This window comes from Poecilia formosa, unplaced genomic scaffold (genome assembly GCF_000485575.1).
Source record: "Poecilia formosa unplaced genomic scaffold, Poecilia_formosa-5.1.2 Scaffold148, whole genome shotgun sequence".
NCBI lineage: Eukaryota > Metazoa > Chordata > Actinopteri > Cyprinodontiformes > Poeciliidae > Poecilia > Poecilia formosa.
Window position 1 is genome coordinate 76,953 of NW_006800087.1, and position 12,716 is coordinate 89,668.

Below are 12,716 nucleotides of genomic sequence, written 5' to 3' on the forward strand. Positions count from 1 at the left end.
TTAATGATTTCACAGATGCTTCTTTTGCAAAATAAGTGCAGTCATAAGTTTTGCTATTCATGATTCTTTCAATTTGATGAGTGAAAAAAAATGGAGCAATATTTCTTTAGTTGTGTCTTGCAGGGGTTTTCCTGCAGTATGCACATAAAATAATGGCGTATTACTGTGGTTGTATTTATCTTCTGTCACATAAATCTAGGTATTCATTTGATTCCTGAGTGAAAAATTACTTGGATACACACTTTAATTTACAGAAATATTTACAGTGATTTTATGGTTAGTTTGCATCAATATTATAACCCTACACTGACTAATCCTCCTATAGAAAAAAAACCTGTTGGTTTTAAAAACTCTCTTTAGAGGTTTTTAAAGATCCATTTGTGTCAATTCAGTGTAAAGTTTACTAGTTTTATTGTTTTTGCTTATTTTATTGAATGTTTTCATCTTCTAGTAACTGTTGATTGAAATTACTTTATAGATAAGTATAATGATTATTATTGACTTTAAAGTCTGCTAGTAGATCAACTTGTTCCTTGAAAAATCTAAATGACAAATTGTTCTTAAAAACATTAAAAGCAATGTTGTTTTAGTTTCTTTTAACTCCTAGATCTGAAGATGTTAAAGTGCAAAATAGCTCAAACGTATTAGGCCAACTTCAGCATGACAAAAAAACAAAAACAAAAAACATTTTAAATGTTTAACAATTAAAGTTAAGATATTAAAATATTTCAGCTTGTTTCTTAATGTCATATTAAATACATTAAATGATGTACTTGAAATGGACAGGCAAATCTTTTCAGATTGACCTCATACAGGCACTTTGTTAATTCAGAACCTGGGATTGATATTTATACAAGCAGAAAATAGAAGAAAATGCTATAAACAGACAAATTGTCTGATTTCATTAAATGCATTCAGCTTTAAATACACTTAATGTGGCTTTGTCTTGTCTGTCGACTCATCTTTAGTGTCTGATGCTAATGCATCTGATTGTTATAGACGTTATAGAGCATTCAGACCGTCCATTTGTCTTTAATTTTAAGTTCAAATCTACCTTGATTAATTGAGAAGAACCAGTGAGATGGAGCGTTGCTGAACTTCACTGACATGCAGCTCACAAACATGTACACAAAAGAACTGGAGTTTCTCCTGACTTGCTGTGTGTAAGGAGAAGCCTGTCTTTATTGTTGTTGAAAAAGGTAATATAGCAAACATAGAAATGGAAATAACCTTTGTTGTCCCTCAGTGGGGAAATTCAGGTGTACCAGCAGCAAAGTGACAGGCAAGTCAAAGCATGTGGGTTCACACCAAGATAGAAATATAGAAACACAAAGTCAGAGTAAAAGACTATAAAGTCTGTTACAGAATAAAAAAAATAATACTGTGGAGTTTAATAGAAATCATTAAAAAAAAACTCAGATAAAAGTGCAACTGTGTAGGATAATTTAAAAAATATACAAAAGCTTTATGTGTAGCTAGTACATAAAAAAACTGAATATTTACAAAACCATAGAAAAAATTTGCAAATGTCAGGGATGCATATGAACACTTAGTTTGTTTGGGATCAGTGATGTTTATAGAGTCTGGGAGGAAGAATCTGCAGTAACGCTGCTTTGTGCTTCATGGCTGCAGCAGTTTATCACTGAAGGAGCGCTCCAATCTGCACCAACTTCATGCATGGATGACGAACATTATTCATCACAGATGAGCTAATCTCATCAGAAATTAGCTGCTTCTTCAACATTTGACACCATGGAAAGTGGCCATTTTCACCAAAAAGATCTTTAGGAGCGCCTTAGATCCCCAGCAGATAATCTGTTCTGACCTTTCATGTTAGGTGTTGACTAAAAATAATGATTAACAAATATGCTTGAGGTAATTTATGTCACAACTTGGGCTGCAACTAACAATTAATTTAGTAGTAGATTCTTTTATTGATTATTCTCATGATTAATTGACTAAATTGATACAAAAAGTAAACAAATTCTACAGTTTTTTTTAAATCTACCAATTAATCCTTTTTTAATACAATATCAGAAAAACGTAAATAATTAAATTACTTTTCTAAATAAGAAAAACATTTTACTGCATAAAATGCTATGTAGATAAAACTATTATCTATAAATAACCACTTGAAGTTTTGTCTTAAACATACAGTTAAAGGTGTTTTTGTAGTAAATGAAAAATGTGTGTGTGTGTGTGTGTATATATATATATATATATATATACTGTTTTTACTGTTGAGTATAATCCAGTTAATGATTAATTGATTACTAAATTAGTTGACAGTTACTTCAATTATTGATTCATCTAATTTTCTCCTTGTCACAACAAACCTTCTGTAATTTTTAAAATACAATCTTAAGATTATTTTGTCAGTTGAAAAAAATGAGCACATTAAGAGCACTAAAGGTCTGTCCCAGTGTAGCATTTTATGATCACCATTTGTTCACTTTTATGTAATAAGCTTTTTAAACCAGATTATTACTGTCTCCCCTTTATTGACGGCAGAATGAAATATAGTTTGAATACAATGTCTGCACCTTTTTTTCCCCAATAGGAGTTAAGTTGGTAAGAATTGCTTTTGCAGAAAACAAGTTGGTGGGATAATGAAAAGAACCAATGCTTATAAACGTTGGTATTATTCCAAAGAAAACAACCAAACACACATTTAAATGACATGGATTATAACCACAAGCTGATTAGGATTGGTATACAAGTTCGTTTTCTCTGCATAAATGTCAGAAGTTGCAATGTTTTCTTTGTTAAAACTGTTTATCATTAGGCTGTTTTCCAATTATAATTGTTATTTCCACAAAATTCCATCTGAAAGGCTTGCCGACATGTGCGTAATACTCAGGCAAAAAAGGAGCAACTGGTGAAAAATGAGAGGAACTGAAAGCCCCACTGAAAGTCCTATTATACTGTGTATTTTTAGGCTCTGACAGGATCAGAGGTATCATGTCATTTCACCCTCTGATGGAGAGGAGAGAAGAGGAGAGGAGGGAAGCCTGCGTTTGTGTCATGTTAGTACATGAGCTAATCCCCATTTCTTCTGGCTGCAAGAGCGTACAGCTGTGTAGCGATAGCAGGCCTAAAATGGATCGAGTTTATTAACAGAAGCTGCGATGTCCATCTCTACCGGTTGTCTTATCCCAGTGAATGAATGGCTGTGAATAGTGCAGGAATACATCATGATATATAGGATGGATTTGTTCTCTGCAGTCAGATGAGCTCTGAGTCAGAGGTTTTCTCCTCCCTTCAGATCTCTTGGCTCTCATCTCTCATTTGTCTTTGCTCGCTGCATTGATGTCTTCTCTATTACTGCTGATTTGACTTGTCTGCTTGTGAATACCTAATCACTCTGAAGATGCCGCACTTTCATTCCTTGAAAGGTTTATTCCTTTTCTTCTTTTGCCTCCTTTCATAGTGGGGTGACAATTATTTATCACTGGAAGGGGAACATGTCGGATACATTTTTTTACAAACCCTGTGTTTGGGATGATCTTTGTTCCTCTAGCTCGGCACAGATAAATGTTCTTAGAAATGAAAGAATTGTAATTGTAGTTTTTGTTTGTCACACGTGGATCTCCATCTTGTTGTCATGAATGTGTCCTTCAAGATATTATTAGTGCTAAAGTACTTTTTTCTAACAAGTTTTCTTTCTTTTCCAAGGCTACCCAGAGCATCTAGCTGCCAGTGGTCTTCAAAACATAAACTTCTTTGCTGCTATAGAATAAGGTAGGACAAACAATAGTCGTCCTCTTGCCAACAATGCACAGCAAAATATGAAAAGTCAGCTTTGTCCTTGCTCAGTCTATTGTCTGTAGCATTTACATTTTGCAGTTGTTGTGTGTTGTAACATTGTTTTATTCTTGCCAGTATTGATTTTTTTTCTCAATTCCTCAGTCGTTTTTATTTATTTATTTATTTATCTTTTAACTACTATTGAAGAAGTCACTAAGCTGCTACTTTTTAAGGGGCAGTAGCAACTGTGCATTTTCATCACTGTCACAGTAAATGGTGAAAACAAACAGTCCTCTAAATGATGAGTACTGCCTGGATAGAAACTTGAAAAAACTTTTACAGTTTTGAAATCATAACTTTTTAAAGTCTTGCTATACATTAATACCATGAAGAAAATTGTTCATTACTTTCATCTGAACCTAACAAACACTGTAATGAAAACACTCTTCCTGTTTCTTACTATTAACATCAGTGTACTCTCTGATCTTTGAAGTACAGCCATGCTACAAACCTTGAACCAAGAATACATTTCCCACCCAGCTTTTATTTTTAACAAGCTGGAGGACAGCCTTGATTTGTAGGTAATGCATCTTGTGAGCGGGTTGTATCAGGGGCTGCCGTGTCAGTGGTTTGTGATATTTGATGGAAAGTGATTGCATTTGTATCCATAAGAGGTTGCTCAGAGAGTCATGTGATTGCTTGGTACTTGAGGGTGGGAGGCTGTAAATACAGGAAAAGTGTTGATAGCTTTGAGGTGGTCACAAGACTTGTAAAATATAGATCTCACCTGTGGTTTTTAAGGGTTAACGGATACACTATCATTTGTGTGAACGTAACCATTTCCTACAACAAAAGACAAAGACTGAAGTGCTGAACCACTGTTCATGCAGGAAATTGGTAAACCATGGGATTCCTGCATAGTTATCACCTTTGTCTTTGGTGGCAGTAAAGTGTCTGCAAAGTACCCGACAACATAAACCCAAACCAGCACAGAAAAAATGCAAAAAACTAAACGGATGCACTTGATCAAGGATGTATTTCTGAAAGTACACATCCTTCCAGATGTGTACTTTCAGAATACAATTGAGAAGTATTTGGACAATTGTTATTGCAGTTAGTTATTAACAAAGTGATAAGACATCATATTTTTAAACATCCATCCATTGTGTGTTTGTCAGGTGAGAGGCATGGACACAGATTACTAAAATATACGTTTACAGCAGCCTTAATATCAGTTGTGTTTTTGGTCTGTGGGAAAAGCTGGAGTAACCAGAGAGAACCCACACATGCAAACTCAATGCACTCCAGGCTGCTGGGATTTGAACTCAGGTGTCATAAGAAGTGATGACCCAAATGTGAACAGTTTTCATTCCATCTGTATTCATCTGCATGCACCAATCCAGAGAACTGCATTTGTTAAGTTAGCCTGTAATGATGTTATTTCAAACCATCAATCAATTTCAAATAAATCTTTAATAAAGCTTGGTTGTGTGCTTGGTATTCCAATTCCTTAAGGGTATTTCAATAATACCTAACCATTTAAATCACAGCTGTGGCCTAATTTACCAGTAGCAGCATTTTAGAATGGATGTTGGTGATTTTAAAGAAGTATTGCTTATGAGTTGCCCCCTTGTGTGGCAGCAAGTCAATGTGCATGCAGCTTTGTTTCTCCCTTTCTGCAGACATGGTGGGCGGACTAATAATCTCATTTTCCAAGCTGTAGCTTTTATGGGTGACTAACGAGATGGCATTCCTCCAAATACCAGTTCTCTTACTGGTATTTCACTGGTTGCTGACATGTCTGCTTGATGCAGAAATGACTATATTTCTGCAGATTTAGCAATGGAGGAGTCTGAGTTTGGCTGGAGAAAAATACCTGGTTAACCTTATTTACAGGTGTTTGTTGCATACACTTTTAATGTTTTCTTGTTGCCAGTTCAGCAAAAATAAATGATGTACTTGTTGATTTGCAACAAGTACATCATAGCAAAGAAACTCTGAGCTGTTTAACTGAAGTCGGGCTCAGCGCAAATGCCCAAGGACTTTGGTTGAGTCTTTTACTGAATATTTTAGCTTTCTCAAAAATAGTAAAGATGAGCGCTGAAAGTAGGTATAAATCTCAAATAGTAATTACGCTACGTGTTATATACAAATGAATCCTATTAAAATATTTGTGTGAATTACCTGTGAATCCAAACATTAAAAAAGATGTTAATGTGGAAACAGTTTTGATGTTTAGTGTAATTCCAGTATGGTTTATTTTGGTGGGTTTCATTGCAATATCAGAATTGACCCCATGTCAAATCTCAAACCCTGACTGCTATCCGAATAACTGATCAGCTTTGAGCTACTGGCTCACTGCTCACTCAATGAAGTGATTGTACTTTTTTTAATCCACCCCAGTCAACTGACACACTTCCCCCACCCTCTCCCTCCGTTCCTCCTCCTGAGGTGCCACTGACTGGTGAACCACAGGAACAGGCTTTAGGGAGATTGTCTGAATTTCATTCCTCCCTCTTCACTGTTATCCTTGTTTTTATTCTCCCCCAGCATATGCTTTCACACAAAGCTGGCATTCTCTTTCTTAACTGCTCATCGGATCACACTTCTGCTTGCCAGGAGACAGTGGGTGGGCATGCATGGTCTTGTGGCTGCTAAAGTATCTAGAAGTAACTTTTTAGCTCAGCATCCCAAACCACCTCTTCCACAATGTGCTAATATGCAACTTCTTCTATGGCAGTACTGCTAAGCAAATATTCAAGATGTACAGATTTTAAGAAATCATGATTTGCATATCAGCAACAAGATTGGATTTCAGCAAAAAAAAAATCATAATTGTACTTCAAGACCTGCTGTGTGAATGTAGCCTCTGATTCATGAGGTCACAACATAATAAGTTTGCATAATTTATAAGTTGTGCTTTAAGTATTGAAAATGTACTGCAAAAATAAAATGTATAGCACATCGAGTTATTGTTTGTTTTGTAAGAAATTGGCAGAAGGAAATGGGATGTGTGAAGAAAACATCCCAAGTTCTCTGGATGAAAGTTGTATTCAGCTGTGTATCCTGAGCTGCATTGGAAAAGGTGAAAATGCTTTGAATCAAATACATGAGGTCTGGTTCAGGGTAAAAAAAATAAAAAGATATGTTTCCACTTTAACTGATGATCTGAGGCTTCATCAGATCGTCTGAGCAGTGCAGATGGCAGCCATTACCGCTACGTTAAATGCACACGAGACGAGAACATCGACATTTTAGACATACCGGTATGTTTCTTTCCATCATTTGAAAGTAAGTTTGGTTATGATGATTTCATTATTCTTAATGATGCATTTATTTATTGGAAGTATATTCCTTTATGTGAAAAGATAAAAATAAATGTTGCGTAACAGTATTTTTCACTTAACATTGCAGTTCATATCCCGTCATTTTTAGTAGGTTTGTTGTTTTGCTGATCATAGACCAGCTAAAATCAGACCATCTTCTTTGCACTAATGACACCCATTTCCTTTGGTCATATATCCTAAAACCTGTCATAATACAGTAGTAAATATATTGTTGTATATTTTTACTGTAAAATTTGTATTCTCTTGACTTTCTCTACTTGACAGCTCTGAGAGAAACCACCCAAAAATTAGTTATGATTCTCTTTTAGTTTGTAAACAAAATCAACAGACTTCCCTACAAATCTCCTGTGGCACGCTCAGATTTACTGTGTGGGCCAAACAGAGAAAAATCGAAAGACTCATTGTGTAGGACTTTCCCATAATTACAAATATTGTCTATGGCAACAGTTGCAGCCACTTTATAGGAGATGGGACATGGACAGCTGTGTTTTTTTCCCCCTCTCTGCTCCTGGGCACACAGGATGTAACTGTCAAGTTCCCATTAGTCTGAAATTCATTGAGCTGTGACTTTCACATAACCATTTGTGTCCAGCGACGTCGTTTCATGTACAGTTACAGCTAATTTCCCATCTGTTTACATCATCATTATATTTTCCTGTGTACAGCTGTGCTTTATAGAGTAGGAATACCATGTTTTAGAAGCTCTTTCGTAACTTTTTGAGGAACAATATGGGAAGTCCATGTGTTTACAGATAAACCTCTTTATCTTGGTGGGGTGCATTTTTTGCCTGTTTCTGGTATTGGGATGTGTGCTGGCTTTAGTGTTGTTCCTCCATTACTACAATAAAGTTTGTTGCATAAATACTTTCCACAGCCAAGGTAAAAGGTATTATTAGTTACAGTCCAACACTTTAACAAAACTGATGATGTTGCTAATAAGTTTCATTCTGATCACCAGAGCCTCCAGGGGTTTATACTCCATGGATGATTAAATAGATTTTACATAGCCTATCCTTTAGAACAACTTACTGTGTTTACTGAATTCAAAGGAGCTACTGATGTTCACAGCTTCCCTGCATGTTAAGAGATATTTATACTTGGAAGAAAAAAGGACAGCTCTAATTTAAAACTAGCCACAGGCAACTTGACAAGCTTAGTCATGAGATGACGTTGGAGTCCAGCTGAGGCTGCCTGGTTCACACTTATCCTACAGCCTAAAATGTTTCTTTTTTATTAAACGTTTAGATGGTTTAATAGTCTTATTTTTAAACCAAGTATCAGAAGCTCCAACAAACTGTTCTGCTTCTTAAAAAGTTTGTCTTTATGGTAAGCAGAATATCTCAGTGTGGCTGATTTCCTCTTAGACTCTGAGTGACACTTCTGTGACTTTGAATTGGAAATCTGATTTTTCTGGAGAACCTGATGATGCACATCGGGGAAAATAAGTATTGGACACCCCGCAGTCTCCTCACACTCTTAGGTTTACTAATAATGAAAACTACAGAATCCTCAACTAAATTGGAAAACTTAAGAACTAGTGTGTGAAATACTTATTTTCCCCACTGTAGATGGTGTACAAAAATGCACCAATCAATTGGTCAAAGATTGTAATTGACTGATTCTGATTTTTCTTTTTTTTTCCCTTTGTGTTCATGAAATGGATAAAAATTAAGAACATCCTCCATTTTTGCTCTGCAAGTGCATAAACCAAGAGCATCTGCTTTTTTCAATTCAGTAAAATCAAATGTTACGACTAAATACTTTGCTGGTCAAATGAAAATGCTTAATTTCCTGTTGGACTCAAAACTTAACTGTTTCCTCTATTAAGAAAACCCCAACATGTTAATATTTCTCAAGTCTTAAAGTCTAAATACCTGATTGGAACTCGTCAAAATCAGCAGGTTAGACGCAAAAATAAATAAATGGAAACCAGAATCATTTCTAAAGGGCGGATTGATCCACCTATACCTATGCTGAGCTTAAAATTCAGCCGTTAAATCATAAAAAACACAAACCACTGGAAGAAGACAAAGAAATGTCCAAACTAAACCTTTAAAACATGCTAAAATGATTAACAAAAAGAGGAGATTACAATCATAAGGGTTAATAATCTTTTCACTCTGCAAAGAACTGTAGGAACACATTTTATATTCTTTGGAGTAGAAACCAACCTTTGTTATTCCTCCACACAGGAACTGAGTTCATAGCTTTTAAATAATTGCTTGAAATAGAGTTTCATTCTCTTCATAAGAAAGTAGATTTTTTTGTGTACCTGGTGCTTTACTGTCATGTCTCAGTGCATTAGAGAGGTGTAACATTGGCTGTGCGTCAGCAGCTCGTTGACGTAAATTCATTTCCACAGTGGTGGCCTCTGTGCAGCAAAGTCCTTTGTGGTGCTTTGTTTGTGCATTGTTGTCACCACTTCATATTGTAGAGTCTGCAGCACCATCTCATCTGCATTATGTGAAGAGGCTTGTTGAGTGTTTATTTGTTTCAATATCCCTGCAGGAATCTGCTTTTTTTTTAATAGTCCATCAGCCGCTTCATACCACCACCAAAATTAACACTTTAGTGACGTTTTTGTAGTCTATCCCTTCCTTCCACATCCTTCTGCCTTTTCACTTCCATAGTCCCTCTGCAAACCCACTCTAAAGCCACTTATCAGTTTGTCGCCTTTTTCTTTTGACAGACTTTGTTTTATAGAAAGTCTGTTTCTCCCTGTCTTTCACTGTGCTGCTTGCTTTGGATCTGAACTGTGCTTGCAAAGATTTGTATGTGAATAAATTGTTTGACTTGATCTGAGAGTGCAGGCCTGTTAATAGTATGGCTTATTTGATATGGTGTTCCAGGAAGCAAATATTTAATTTGTTTTTATGTAATTAAAATCAACAGAACTCAATTTTGGATTTAAGCTTTGCTGTATTTTCAAGAGAAATGTTGTTTACTAGTTAATCCCTTTACTATTTCTTAATTTTGTTTAAGTTGATAGTTTTCATTATAAGGCAATTAGGTATATTTTAAAATACCAATTAGGGGTGTCTGTATTTGATGTTGACATTGAAAATTGGTTTGATATCAACCAACAGAAACAGGTATTGGATTACATTGGTCTGCACCAGCAGAGCTTGCATCCCACATGCAAACCTATTAATAAATGGCTCAGTTGTTTTCATACCCATTGTTGACCATGTTTTCTGTTTCGATAATATCTCTTGATCAAGCCTTTTGTGACATGCCACACTACAAAAAAAGTAGTAAAAGTATACACGATTTGTGCCGTTATTGTATCTGTGTCAATATCAGTAGTGTCCAATACACAAAGCTGCAATATTGGTATTGTGTGGGAAGGAAAAACGGTGGTACACCCCTAATTTCAATAGGTGTATAGTTGCAGAGTATTCTTAGTTATTCTTTATGTTATCACTTATTTTATGTAGCTTACTCTGAGGTCAGTAATAAATGTTAAACTTGGACTCAAAACAAGAGTGGATTTCAAATATTAGGCACATAATGAACAAACATCCCAACCCTTTTGTGTTCCCTCTTTTGCGACTTGGTATTTCAGCCATTTGTTGATTTGCCTAATGGTAGATTATTTTAAGAACATTGTTAATCAGTTTTGCTTTCCATGACCCAGTTTCACTTTTGTTTGGATTCTTTAACAAACAGTCATCCACCAAAGCATTGCTTGCTGCCCCTCAGACTGACATGTTATCATTTGGTGGATGTTTTTGTTATATTCCCATGACATTAATCAGATGCTCTACAGGGCTCTCAACTTTTAGTTTGTGCACATGGATTACTGGCTACTCGTCTGCTCACACTAATGGCATTGAGCTGAGTGTCATGTCCAATTTCATTTTTTCCCTTTATCTCTGTCAGTTTGGCTTTTTTTTTCTCCAGCTCCGTCTCTGCTTTTGAGTAATCAGGGTACTGTTGGATAAAAGGGTTTAATTTCCATCACTAAAGCATTAGAACTGAACATTTTATTATAGGGAAAGGTTTTTTTTTCTTCTAGTTTTCTCTGCAGACATGGAGTTAAATTACAAAAAGGAAACTTTGTATTTGTATTTCAAATCAATGTCAGAGTTTATTGAACTGAAAATTATATGAAATGAGGTTTGTTCATCCAGAAAGTCATATTCCCAGCAGTGTAGACGCATTTAGGCTTTGCCTTCACTTTATCCTACACTGAGTTTTATTTGATCACTTCTGGTTACGTGTCTAATTGAAGCAAACTTAATAAAACTATTTTAAAACAAGCCTAAAAACTCAGTGTGGGTTACATGATAGTTGACACCTAATTTTCTCTTACAGAAAAGGTTTGAATGAAATCCTCAGTATGATATTTTTCTTTTCAAGAGGCTTAAGAAATGTTTTGTTCTTATTTTCATGAAAATTATCAACATTTCTAATCAACTATATGTCTGATACAGATCATCTTTCTTACACTACTACCCCACTCAACTCCCTCCTTCAGACTAGCGGCAGCAGCAATTAGCAAACACCTGGTGAAACTACCAATCTGCTAAGCTTATCTTACAAACTACTTCTCAGACCAATGAAGAAGTAGGTGGCATGTTGAAAAGAGCAGGAGCTTCTTAAAGAGGTAGCATTCCAATAAAAGGCGTCAATTTCTTTTTAGTCATGTTTAATGTATACAGAATACTCATAACAACTGAAGGTAACAGTTACTTGATTGTGCTATAAATTGGCACTGTGTGCCTGGAAATTGCATAATACCGCCTCCTTAAAACATGCGTGATGTTTGATGTTTTCACAGTCAGCTTGAACCCTATTTGGATGAAACAATGTCCTCCCACTGGATTCAGGTGGGTTACAGAAACGACACATCCAAAAGATGCAGGATAGCAGATCTCAAGGACTGGACTAAAGTTGTGGAAGTGAGCAGCTGGTTTTACTGCTGCCTTTGAAAATCCCCACATTAGGCTTTTATTCTCCATTTCTCCTCCTATATGTCTCTTAAACTTCACTGGTAAAGCGTTTACAGCTGACTTAACTTCACAAGGGTGTGACTCAAATTAAAGTCAGAGATGTTGATGTCTTTAGAATAATGTAGTTCCACTAATTTAATCTGTCTTGTGACGGAAACTCCTGTTAATGTTCCTCAGCTGACGGCCCACTCTGCTGCAAGCAAATAAAATCCAGCCACATCACAGAGAGCCCAGGAGACATCTTAATGCAAAGTGTTACTGCCGTTGTTGGGTTCATCTTCTTTCAGTACATCCTGACCAGACAGGATGGATGTTAATAGTAGGTCTGAAGAGAAAGACATGTTTAAGAAACAATTATGGATGACAATAAAACTAGGAGCTACCTATAAATATTTATTTTCAATTTCCTGTTTGAAGTGTATACTAGAAGTTGTTCTACTTACCCATCATGCAGAGTAGTCTTCAAATATTAGCTCTTATAGTTGAATTTTGTTTTAGGAATCAGTCACAAAATGACTCCCTGAACTCATATTCATATTTTGGTCCAATATTTCTTTTATTGCTGACTTGAGATCATGTTGTTTCAAAAGGCACTAAAATAATTTAAAAAATTTAAATGACACCGCTCCTAATCATAGAACAAATGAGTGTCTGATTAAATTAATGA

General features: G+C 35.7%; 2 protein-coding genes across 3 annotated transcripts in view; both read left to right on the plus strand.

The window, feature by feature from the left end:
- LOC103145867 (lymphocyte antigen 6 family member D) overlaps positions 1-12,716 on the plus strand; it is a 670,619-nt gene that overhangs the window by 69,036 nt on the left and 588,867 nt on the right. The window lies entirely within an intron of this gene.
- gpat2 (glycerol-3-phosphate acyltransferase 2, mitochondrial) overlaps positions 1-12,716 on the plus strand; it is a 135,308-nt gene that overhangs the window by 1,796 nt on the left and 120,796 nt on the right. For both annotated transcript variants that reach the window (XM_016677111.1, XM_007563495.2), the window contains exon 2: positions 3,676-3,741. The gene's annotated coding sequence lies outside the window, so the exon portion shown is untranslated. The remainder of the gene's footprint in view (positions 1-3,675; positions 3,742-12,716) is intronic.